Here is a 12,715-nt window from a genome sequence, read left to right as displayed (position 1 = left end):
GGATGGGAGGACCGACACAGGGACGACAGCGATTTGAATCGGTTCTTGACATTCCGCCATAGAGCAGTTTCCTGAACCTATTTGGAAGGACTGTTTGTTATCTGCAGAAGTCTCTTGAACCTCAAATCTCCAGATATATGGGCTTCCCTGGATAAAGACAAACAGTAAAGGGAAGATAAGAAGCCCATGTCTAATCCAGTGGTGTTGAATGTTGCTGGCAGGATGGGGTCTCATTTTCTGGAAGCGAGGGTAAGGTGGGTTGTCTCGACGTCTTCTGGAGCTTGACAGAGCACGGTCCTGTTAGGATGTGTATGAAGAATGTTTAGGTGGGGGAATAAAAGGTTTGAGATGGGACAGGTGGACACAGTGAGGGAGTCCCTCCAGTTTGGCTGCTGTAGGTGTCCTGAGAATCACTTTAAAGGGGCCCTGCCATTTAGGGGAGAGTGATGAGGGCCGGTCGTCTGGAGGAGATAGAAGAACTTGGTCTCCAATGTTGACAGGCAGTGGGCAAGGTTCAGTGTGTGGTCAGGGTAGATGGTGGTCAGCGAAGTTCCACAAGAGAGAGCGAAGGTGGCAAAGTAACGGGGTGAGTAGATGGTCTGGGAGGGGAGAGCATTTAGGTGAGAGGCCAGGAGTTAGGACCGGACGCCCATACATGAGTTCAAATGGTGAGACCTGAAGAGGTCGCTTGGGAAGAGCTCGTAGTCTGAAAAGAGCCAGAGGTAGGAGTTTTACCCAATCAAGGTGAAGTTCCTGTGACAGCTTGACAAGGGTGGTTTTTAAAGAGCGGTTAGTTCTCTCTACCTTCCCTGAAGATTGAGGGTGGTAGGGGATATGAAAATGCCAGGGGATGTCTAGAGCCTTAGACAGGTTTTGAGAGATTTGAGAGGTAAACTCAGGACCATTGTCTGATTGCAAGGAAGCTGGGACACCAAATCGGGGAATTATCTCTCGGAGGAGGAGATCAGAGACTGTCTGAGCCCTCTTGTTGGTTGTGGGAAATGCCTCTACCCACCCTGAGAAAGTATCTACCAAGACCAGGAGGTATCTGACTCATTTGACAGTGGGCATGTGGGTAAAATCAAGTTGCCAGTCAGTTCCAGGAAGAGAACCTCGGGCTTGATGGGTAGGAAAAGGAGTACTACGATATTTTGAGCTAGGGTCTGACGCCTGGCAGATTTTGCAAGAAGCAGTGATAGATTTTAAGAAACTTAAGTCTTCAGGGGTAGGCTGCAAGTGGGTCTTAACAAAATAGGACAAGGCCTGGCTGTTAGGATGGAAGAGTTGATGAAGATAGGACAGAGTTTGGCGAATGTCCGGGGGTGAAGGTGGGATGGTGGGCTGCAGTGTAAGAATGTCTTGGGGAGGGTGAGTCGAGCCTAAGCCCCTAAGGGCTGCAGCCCTAGCTGCCTCATCGGCTCAGTTATTTATCTTGGAAACAATGAAATTATTGGTCTGGTGGGATCTGCAGTGGATAATCCCAATAGCCATGGGAAGGTGGGAAGCCTTTAGCATGGCCATAATTTGGTTTGCATTAGTTACTGATCCTCTTTTTGTTGTAAGTAGCCCACGTTCCTTCCAGATGGCAGCATGGGACAGGAGGATATGAAAAGCATATTTAGAATCTGTGTAGACATTGAGGGATTGTCCCTGTGCCAGTTGAAAAGCATGGGTAAGGACTATTAATTCAGCCTGTTGATTGGTGGTATGAGCAGGGAGGGCCTGTGCCTCTACCACCTCTGTGTCTGACACTATGGCATAGCCAGCTCTTCTGTGCCCTTCATGTAGAAAGGAGCTGCCATCTGTATACCAGGTGTGGGTAGCCTGAGGCAGTGTGCCCTCCTGTATGTGTGAGAAATGAGGTAATAGTTCATCTAAAGTTTCAGTGCAAGAGTGAGACAGGGAGTAGTTAGTATCTGGCGGAGGAAGTCGGCTGGAAATGTTAAGAGGTGGGCATGATTGGAAGGTGAGTGTAGAGTCTTCAATTAGTGCTACCTGGAGAGAAAGAACCCTGGAAGGGGGCAGGGTCTGTAGGCCTTTGTAAGTCAGGAGCTGCGACAGGTTATGAGAAGAGAAAACAGTTATGGGCGAACCAAAGGTTAGCTTTTTTGACTCTCTAATGAGGAGTTCAGCAGCTGCTAAGGTGCGAATACAGGGTGCCCATCCCTGGACGGTTAGATCTAGTCTTTGTGACAAATATGCTACGGGTGCAAAAGATGGCCCCAGTTGGTGACCTAGGACTCCAAGGGCAAATCCCTCCTTTTCAGTTACATAGAGGGAAAAGGGGCGAGTCAGGTCAGGTAGATGTAAGGCTGGATCCTTAAGGAGGGCCTGTTGGAGCCTTCGAAAGGGCCTGGTAACAGGCTTGAGGGGAGGTTCATGGATGGAACCTGATGCTGCTTCATATAGGGGGCGAGAGAGGAGGGAAAAGGAAGGAACCCAGGAGCGTAGAAAGCTAGCTATCCCTAGGAATGATAAAATTTCTTCCTTTGTAGAAGGAACGATTAGGGACTGAATTAGGTTTTTTCTATCTAAGGTAATAGCTTTGTGGGTTGGGGTTATTGTTAGTCCCAGATAGGTGACCTGAGAAGTGGACAGTTGGACTTTGGAAGGTGAGACCCTGTAGCCTCGACTGGAAAGGAAGTTTAGGAGAGTGGAGGTGTCATCCTGGCTGATCTCTGAGGAAGGACTACAGACAAGAAGGTCATCTACATAAAGTAGGACCTTAGATCTGAGGGGGGGCAAAGATGACAAATCAGAAGCCAGAGCCTGACCAAACAAGTGTGGGCAGTCTCGGAACCCCTGAGGTAGAACAGTCCAGGTAAGCTGGGTAGAGAAATGGGTGTCTGGATCTGTCCAGGTAAAGGCAAATATGTCCTGTGACTGTGCGTCTAGAGGGATGGAGAAGAATGCATCTTTGAGATCTAGGACTGAGAAATGGGAGGTCTTTGAGGGGATAGTGGAAAGAAGAGTATAAGGATTAGCCACAACAGCATGAAGGAGAACCACTGCAGAGTTGATGCGCCTGGGGTCTTGAACCAGGCGATAGGTTCCATTGGGCTTTTTAACTGCTAGTATAGGGGTGTTAAAAGGAGAAGGGGTAGGGCGAAGAAGTTTTTTTCTTAAGAGGTCAGAAATGATAGGTTTAAGTCCCCTAAGGCTCTGGAGGGAGAGAGGGTATTGAGCTTGGGTTATGTACCTGGTAGGGTCCAGTAATTGGACAACAACAGGAGAATGATGTTTAGCAACAGAGGGGTTCTGGACGTCCCAGACTTGGGGATCTACCTGAGAAGCTGGTAAAGGAAGCAACATGTTTGTGTTAGTAGGTTGGCTGGCTAGGAGGAGAAGCAGAGGGGTTGCTGGCGAGCTTGGGTTTAGGCAAGTGGGGGGAGCAAAGGAAATGGAAACTCCCAACTTCGCTAGAAGGTCTCTTCCCAATAAGGGGAAAGGACATGTAGGCACTAACAAAAAGGAATGGGTGAGAGGTATGCCCCTGAAGGTACAATTAAGTGGTGGGGTTTGGTGAGGGAGATAGGGTTGTCCTCCTACCCGACAATAGGAAAACGAGAGGGAGAAGTGGGTTCCCAAAACTCCGTCAGGACCGAGTAAGTGGCCCCAGTGTCCAAGAGGAAGGAGATGGGCCGCCCACATACCATGATAGATACCCGTGGCTCTCTGTTTGTAATGGTAGTGGTCGGGTCAAGGGAGCCCAGGCTCCGTCAATCGTCCATAGCCAAGCCTAGGAGATCGGCTGGAGAGTTATTTGGGTGTGATGCCCCTCTGTCTTGTGCGACATAAGGGCAGTCTACAGCCCAGTGTCTCTCTCGATGGCATCTAGGACATGGCCCTTTTGGTTTGCGGGGGCTAGGGCAGGCTTTTGCCCAGTGACCTTGCTGACCACACCTATACCAGGGAGCCGGTGGTCCCTTTTGACTGGTGGTAAACCAGTCAAAAGTTCAAATATTAATCTTGTATTCACATATGTATTGTTGCCATAAGACTTTACACAATGATTTTTAAAAATTGACCTGACTAAGGGTGCGTATCCTAGGCTTTATTATGTGGACACATGTAATACAATGAAGGTTCCAAGATTTTCCAGGCACACTGTGTTCATATTCTGTAACACACTATAATCGTTAAAATAAAATTCTGTGTTACTTTATGAAAAATGTCTTCCTGCTTTTACTTCTTACCATGAATCATGGTTTATGAAGTGGGTAGTAGGGCAAGAGAAGATTATATACAGATATATTTACATACCTTTGTAAAAATGGCTGAGTCACCCAGCTCTGTTTACAATGACTCTTCGTTGCAAAGCAATGAAAACAATAACTGGGATTGCAGGTCATTCACCTGCATCCTGCCACGAAGACTAACAGACCCCATAGTACTAAATACTATTTTTCTTTTTGTGTTTCAACAAAAAGCTTTCCAGAAACTTTAGGGAATATGTATGTAGAGTCAAAACTACTGTTATAATAATCCAGATATGTTATCTTTCCTGTTACAGTATACCAACTTGTAGCTGTGGCAGCTTTCTCTGGTAGAACTGAGTCCCATAATGTTCTACGTGCCTGCTATTTCTTTCCTACTGGTCATGAGACCAAGCACCATTATCTCCTGGGGTCTCTTGAGATTAAAAAAAAATGCAAGGAATACTTTCACCATCAACCTAAATATTTGCCTTTATTAGAATACTCACACAGCACCAACAAGCCATTGTTTGCAGGGCACTAGATGAACTTAAAAGTTTAGAAACATATTCATAGCAGAAACTACAGAATTAGGTCAATTGACGAAGTTTTTTGCATGAACATGTGAGAAACTAAATTTAATACCATACTTAGAACCCAAGAGAAAAAAATTGAATATAGTGGCATTGGTTTATAATCTCATTATTGTGTAGGCAAAATCAAGAGTTTCCTTGGGTCTCATTGGACAGCTGGCTTAAACTGCTTAAAGTGTTCCAGTGAGAAATCTTCCCTCAAAATTGGTTGTGGAAGAGGTTTAAGAAACAAAATTTAAAATTGAACTTTATCCCTCATATATACACATGACCATACAGAGAATAAAACAAGAAAAAGAAGGAAGAAAGAAAGAAAGAAAAAAAGAAAGGAAGGAAGGAAGGAAGGAAGAAGGGAGGGAGGGAGGGAGGGAGGGAGAGAAGGAAGAAAGAAAGGAAAGAAGGAAGGAAGAAACTCAAAACTCAATGATTTTTCAAATATTAAGATGACAGGACTTTGAATCTCATGTTAGATATGGCTCCCAGCAATCTTTCTGGCTTTCTGGACAGAGTTTTAAAACAAAGCCACTAGAAGTATTGTCCATTGAGGGTGTAGTTCATTACTATAGCATCTCCTTCAATTCCCAGCAACTACTATTAATGAAAGCATTAGAGAATGATCAGAAATGAAACAGAGGCCATTAACTAGGAACACACTGATTATGAAAGAATAAACTCAGTGCTATATAAAGAGGAGGGCTGAGAAACAAAAACTTGATCACATATGACAACTGCTAAGCTACAAGCATTCTGTCCAGTATCAGCTCTCCTGCAATCTAGATGGGCTGCATAACTCTATTGTAAAAATTACACATAGACTTTTGTAATCTTCAGAAGTGTTGCAGAGAAGAGAAACCCCATTATCAGAGTAAAGTTCCCTGGGACTTTAAATAGTACCTGGCAGTTTAATTGCATTGTGAGCCCTAAACACAACCATCACCTTTAAAAGGGGGCAAATACGTGCAGTAATGTGTAGAATATTGTCACATGTACATTTATAAACCTGATACATCTCCATGCTAATAAAAAATAAAAGGCTCTATCAATTGAAATCACCATTGCTATATGCTCGGGTACAATATGAGATCAGAGGCAAGAAGACTTCAAGAAGTTCTAAAATTCCCAGGCAATGTTAGCAAATAAATTACAAGTGTTCTCATTTTTATTAAGCCTGGGCATTCCTTTCTTTCTCTGAAAAAGGTAAGAGAGAGTGCCAGCTTTATCTCGTGGGCCAGAACACTCCTCAGAACACCTACACAAGGACTCTGTATATGTAAATTATCAATAACTCTTCTAATATAATGCTTGACAGAAAACAGTCCATATCAGTACACCAGTTGAACACCATATATGGATGAGTGGAACAGAGCTTTGGTAATATAAAATAGATGATTTTTGGAGCTTTGTGCTGAGGTAATGTGGTTTCCAAGCAAATGCAATGTACTGGGATTGGTCCTCTGCTACAAAGAGAAGGAAAAAGAAGAAGTGGAGGAGGAAGAGGACAGTTTTAACTGAGGAGATAGCTTGTTCGGGTTCCATCTTACAGTTTAGCTCTGAGTGAGAAGAGAAGATTGTTCAATGTGTCGGGATGCACATCAGTATTTCTGTGCTTTGAAAGAACAATTCCTATTGACTCTGCTTTGAACAATTAAGATTGTATTTCAGAGAAAATAACCTTTCTTCCTTTTGCTACCTAAAAAAAAAAAAAATATTGTAAAACAGTGAGAATAATGCAAGGATTCAAAAGATATGACAAAGAAAGATAACCATGAATTTTGTTTTCTCCCAGGGTCATCAATATTAATAAACTTTCAGGAGGACAAATTTCAAAATCTATGGTACCCACAGTGACTGCATAAGTGCAAACTATCATTTAAAGCATTGCACAGTGATGACTTGGCCACCGGGACACAATAATTCTTAGCCTTCTTGTGCATAGTGATGCATAGACATCTTTCAAAATCCTAAAGATTCAGTTTTATATTCCAGTGAAAAGCAGAGGAAACTGAGTAAAGAAGCAGGAACATATGTGAAGGCAAAAGAAAGATTGGTTTCTCTCACAAACTGTGGAAATTCCTGCCATATTAAATTCCTTCATTATGTTATGTCGATCCACCACTAGTACTAATTGTGATGTGTGGATGGCACAAAAATATATGATGATGATTCTAGAGTTGAGATTATGACAGGCATAGATTTGGGTTCCTACTGACCTATCATTGAGAATTAAATCAGGGATATGTGGCTATGAACAGAAATCTACAGTGTTTGAGGTAATTTTATATCCAGCCACTTTTCTGAAGGCAAAATACAGATTCAAATAAACCCCAATCAAAATTCCAACTCAGTTTTCTATAGAATTAAAAAGAGCAATTGGCAAATTCATTTGGAATAACAAAAAAGCCAGGGTAGCATAAACTATATTCTCAACAATAAAAGAACCTCTGGGGGAATAATCCTTCCTAACCTCAAGCTGTATTACAGAGCAATAGTGATAAAAACTGCCTGTTTTGGTACATAGACAGGCTAGTAGATCAATGGAATAGAACTGAAGACTCAGAAATGAATCCACACACCTTGGTCACTTGAATTTTAATCAAGTAATTAAAATCATTCAGTGGGAAAAGACATTTTCGACAAATGTTGCTGGTTTAACTGAAGGTCATTTTATAGAAAGATGCAAATCTATCCATTATTATTGTCTTGTACAAAGTTCAACTCTATGTGGATCAAAGACCTCAACCATAAAACCAGATACATTCAAACTATTAGAAGAAAAAGTAGGGTAGAGCCTAAATACATAGGCACCGAGGGAAATTTACTGAACAGAACACCAATGGCTGATGGTGTAAGAACAACATTCCACAAATGGTACCTCATAAAATTGTAAATCTTCTGTAAGGTAAAGGACACAGTCAATAGGACAAACCAACACACTGGAAAAAAAATACCTTTACCAATCCTACATCCGATAGAGGAGTAATATTCAATATATACAACAAACTCAAAAAGTTAGACTACAGAGAATAGTAAAATTATTAAGAAGAATGAGGGACAGAGCTAAACCAACAATTCTCAACTGAGGAATATCTAATGGCCAAGATGCACTGAAAGTATTGTCGAACACAATTATTTATCATGGAAATGCAAATTCAAACAATGCTGGTATTCCACCTCATATCAGTCAGAATTGATAAGATCAAAAACACAAGTGACAGCAGATGCCAGTTAGGATGTGGAGAAAGAGGAACACTCCTCCATTGTTGTTTTGATTGCAAGCTGGTACAACCACTCTGGAAATCAGTCTGGTGGCTCCTCCGAAAATTGGACATAGTACTACCTGAGGACTCAGCTATACCACCCTTGGGCATATACCCAAAAGATGCTCCAACATATAACAAGGACACACATGCTTCCCTATGTTCATTGAAGCGTTATTTATAATAACCAGAAGCTGGATAAAATCCAGAATTGCTTCAACAGAGGTACATTTACACAATGGAGTACTATTCAGTTATTTAAAATAAGGACTTCCTGCAATTCTTAGTGAAAATAATGGAATTGGAAAATATCATCTTGGATGAGATAACCTAATAACAAAAGAACACATATGCTATGCACTCACTGATAACTGTATATTACCCCAAAAGCTCAGAATACCAATAATAATAATAATAATAATAATAATAATAATAATAATAATAATAATAATAATAATTCACAGATCAGATGATGCTCAAGGGGGAAAAAAGACCAAATTGGGAAGGCTTTATTCCTTCTTGGAAGGGGGAACAATATACTCACAGGAAGAAAATATGAAGAAAAAGTGTGGACCAGAGACTGAAGGCAAATGCCATCTAGTTATTGCCCCACCTGGGGATCCATCCCATACGCAGTCATCAAACCTAGACAGTATTACGGATACCAAGAAGTTGATACTTACAGGAAGAAGTTGATTTAGCTTTCACCTGAGAAGCTCTGTCAGAGCCTGACAAATACAGAGGCAGATGCCAACCACTGGCCTGAGAACAGGGTCTCCAATGGCCTAGTTATAGAAAGGCCTGAAGGTGGCGAAGGGGTTTGTAACCCCATAGCAACGACCACAATATCAACTATCAGTACCTCCCAGAGCTCCCACGGTCTAAACCACCAAGCAAAGTGTACATGTGGAGTGACCCCTGGCTTCAACCGCATATGTAGCAGAGGATGGACTTGTCGGGCATCGATGGGAGGAAGAACCTTTGGTCATTGGCTTATACGTGTAGGTGAGTTTGTTTGATTTACTAGGGCTACCAGGTCTCAAGCTGTGACCCTATAAAGACAAATGACAAAAGACTCATCTTCCTGTCTTATCCATGTCTTTTCATTCCCTTCCTATGCTCACCACATTGCCTAGCTCCCTGCTTTTAATTCTATCCTGGCAGTTCAATGCCTTGTAGCTTTTACATTAGAATCTCTCCCTGACTTCTTAACGTACTGCTATGATTCCCAGTGGACATGGCACTATGTCTATCCGGATATTTTGGAAAAATAGAGAACATGTTCTTTTCAGAAACCTTACCACTCTGTTCAGGGGTCTGCTTTCTACTAAAGGAACTTATCTTTGGCCCGGGAGGCCTGATTTTTTTTTCAAGTCTCCATCTGAGAGAACTCAACTGTCAATCACTTTCCTACAAATATGCTACTCTTTTTTTGTACATGGTAAAAGCACACTTTCCTTCTTTCAGAAATTTTCTACTTTGAAGCAAATAAAGACATCTAGTTTGAATTTTAAATTTTGTCTTTTCTAGGAAGTAAAAGACAACACTGATTAATATTAACAACTGTTTAATAACAAAACAGATTAAAGTAGCAAACAGCTCACTATAAGATAGATGTTACCAGATAAATCTTGCTATATTCTTCTGTGGTCTTTTTTTTTTTTTTTTTTTTTTTTTCTGTCCACTTATCCTGACTCATATCTAAATTTAGCCTCATTGAATACCTAGTTTTAAATTAAAATTAGCTGTGGTAATTCATTAATTCTTACAGGCACAAAATGGCAGCGTATGATTCTAGGTTCTCTCCAACTCTCCCTGCAGTGATGCCGGCTGTGGACCTTTCAAGAGCTGTGCCAGTGATAACAAGTCCCCGGCAGCTTGCACCAAATGCTTTATATCCATTTTTTCAGGTAAGTGCCTGTAGAGACAAAAGCTGCTTAACAATCCAGGAAGGCCAGAAATTATTTCCAATCAGAAAAGCATTTTCTACTTCCCAATCTTCAGCTCAATAGGGATTCATATGACACAGATAGAACCTTGCTCACAATAATACTTCACAGTGAGCTTTAAAGGAAGAAGAAAGTGATTTCTTTCTTGTAATTCAGGTAGCTTTAAAGCTTCCAGCCAACCAGAATTGGAAAAAAAATTCCTTTGTTCTCATTTCAGAAGCAAGCTTTTTTTTTTTTTTTTTTTTTTTTTGTCTTTCCAACTTACCTATTCTTTTTTAAATATTTTATTGGATATTCTCTGTATTTACATTTCAGATGTTATCTCCACTTCCCCCAACCCATCCCCCCTCCCTCCCATTGCTTCCATGAAGGTGCTCTCTCTACCAAATACCCTATCCCTCCTTAATGCCCTGGCTTTGTCCTTCACTGAGAAAACAAAACTACACTTGAACAAAGGCCTCACCTTTCACTGATCCCAGAGAAATCTATTTTCTGCTGGATATGCACCTGAAGACTTGGTCACTTCATGTGAACTCTGTGGTTTTTGTTTTAGTCCCTGGGAACTCTAGAGGTTTTGGTTGGTTAATAATTTTGATCATCCCATGGGAGTGCAAACCATTTCATCTCCTTCAGTCCTTTCTCTAACTCCTTCATTGAGGTCCCTGTATCCAGTCCAGTAGTTAACTGCAAACATCCTCCTCTGTATCAGTATGGGCCTAACCTGCTGCTGAGGAGGCATCCATATCAGGTTCCTTCCAGCATCAGTAATGGTGCTTGGAAAAGTAGTCTTAAGTACTACGTGCTAGCCTTAAACTCCGGATCCTCATTCCTCTACCTCCCAAATTGGAGATAAAAGTTTGTGCAACCATAAGCACTTTAAGGTGCTGTGGATCTCTTCCTCTTAGCCCTGGACAAGTCAAGTAGGCACAAACAATTGAGCCTCATCCCAAGACACTGAGAAGCAACTTTAAATAAGGATTTGTTTGATTTCTACTTGCCAAAGTAAACCAAAACTGTCACATTTTCCAACTGGCATTGAGAGTAACTGACTTATCCTAAGTAATACATTTCTCATAGTGTTATGAAAAACGACAGTATTGGTGGAGGATCTGTTATTTTATCAAGTACACTGAAATCTCATTTATAAAAATTTGTTGTGGGCCTACTATGTGTAAGCTTTATTCTAGGAGAGAAAAAAAATATCAAATAACAAGACAATTAAAAAATAAATTTTTTTGCAAGAGCGGAGACTGGCCCACCTGCCACCAGGAATGGCGGCTTGTAGAGGCTGAGAAACTGTGACCGGGAACAGACCTTAAGAACTTCTGTTTCCACCCGGAGGCGACTTCAGGATGTAGAGCAAAGCCTGGCCCATCTGCCACCCGGAACGGCAGCTCGTAGAGGCTGAGCAAATGGTAGGTGGGAGACCTGAGCTGCCAGGGAGCAGAGAGATCTCTGCGGAGTACACACATAAAGTGAACCCCCTGGCTTGCCCTGCACCGCCCTGTCTGATCCAGCAACCAGGAATAGAACTTTGGAAATTCTGTTCCCACCCGACTACTCTGAGGCATAGAACAGGGCTCGAACCATCTGCCACCTGGACCAGTGGAGATCCAGGGACACAGACCACATACAAGGGAAAGGCAAGAACATATCACTGACAACAAAATGGCAAGAGGAAAGCGAAAGAGTATATCCAAAGGAAACCAAGACAACCTGGCAATAAGAGAACCAAGGTCTCCCATAACAGAAAACATCGGAATTCCAAACACTCCAGAAAAAGAAGACACAGACCTGAAATCATACCTCAAGGTGCTGATAGAGATACTTAAACAAGAACGGGAGGAAAAGCAAAAAGATTCAGAAGCTTTTAAAGAGGAAACAAGAAAAAAACTCAAAGAACTAGAGGAAAACAGAATCAAAGAGATGAAGGATTGGAAGAGCGAATTTAAAATGGAAATTGACACAATAAAGAAAACACAAAAAGAGATAACCCTAGAGGTAGAACACCTAAAAAAGAAATCAGGAATCACAGAAGCAAGCAATTCCAATAGATTACAAGAGATGGAAGAGAGAATCTCTGGGGCAGAAGACAACATTTTAAACATAGACAAAACAGCCAGAGAAGATGCAAAAAACAAAAAGCTCCTAACCCAAAATGTCCAGGGAATCCAAGACACAATGAGAAGACCGAACCTAAGGATAATAGGAATAGAAGAGGGAGAAGAGTATCAACTAAGAGGCACAGTAAATATCTTCAACAAAATCATAGAAGAAAACTTCCCTAAACTCAAGAATGAGATGACCATGAGCATAAAAGAACCCTTCAGAACTCCAAATAGGTTGGACCAGAAAGGAAATACCTCCCGACACATAATAGTAAAAACATCAAGTGTCCAAAGCAAAGAAAGAATACTAAAAGCAGTAAAGGAAAAAGGTGAGGTAACATATAAAGGCAGCCCAATCAGACTCACACCTGATTTCTCAACAGAGACTATGAAAGCTAGAAGAGCCTGGACAGACATCATGCAAACCCTAGGAGAACACAAGTGCCAGCCCAAGCTGCTATACCCAGCAAAACTATCAATCACCATCGATGGAGAGATGAAGATATTTCAAGACAAATCAAAATTTACACAATATCTGACCACAAACCCAGCACTACAACGAATTATAGGTTGAAAACCCAATACAATGAGGGAAAATACAGCCTAGTAAAA

At 41.6% G+C, this 12,715-nt stretch overlaps 1 pseudogene across 1 annotated transcript in view; it reads left to right on the top strand.

Moving 5' to 3' along the window:
* Positions 1 to 2,747: 2,747 nt before the first annotated feature.
* The window catches only part of LOC308421692 (eukaryotic translation initiation factor 4 gamma 2-like), a 44,173-nt pseudogene continuing 34,205 nt past the window's right edge, over positions 2,748 to 12,715 (top strand). Inside the window, exons 1-2 of the transcript in view lie at positions 2,748 to 2,821; positions 9,818 to 9,956. The product of the transcript in view is annotated as a eukaryotic translation initiation factor 4 gamma 2-like (transcript). The remainder of the gene's footprint in view (positions 2,822 to 9,817; positions 9,957 to 12,715) is intronic.

The sequence above is a fragment of the Micromys minutus genome (genome assembly GCF_963924665.1).
Source record: "Micromys minutus genome assembly, chromosome: 6".
NCBI lineage: Eukaryota > Metazoa > Chordata > Mammalia > Rodentia > Muridae > Micromys > Micromys minutus.
This window is presented reverse-complemented; position numbering and strand designations above follow the sequence as displayed.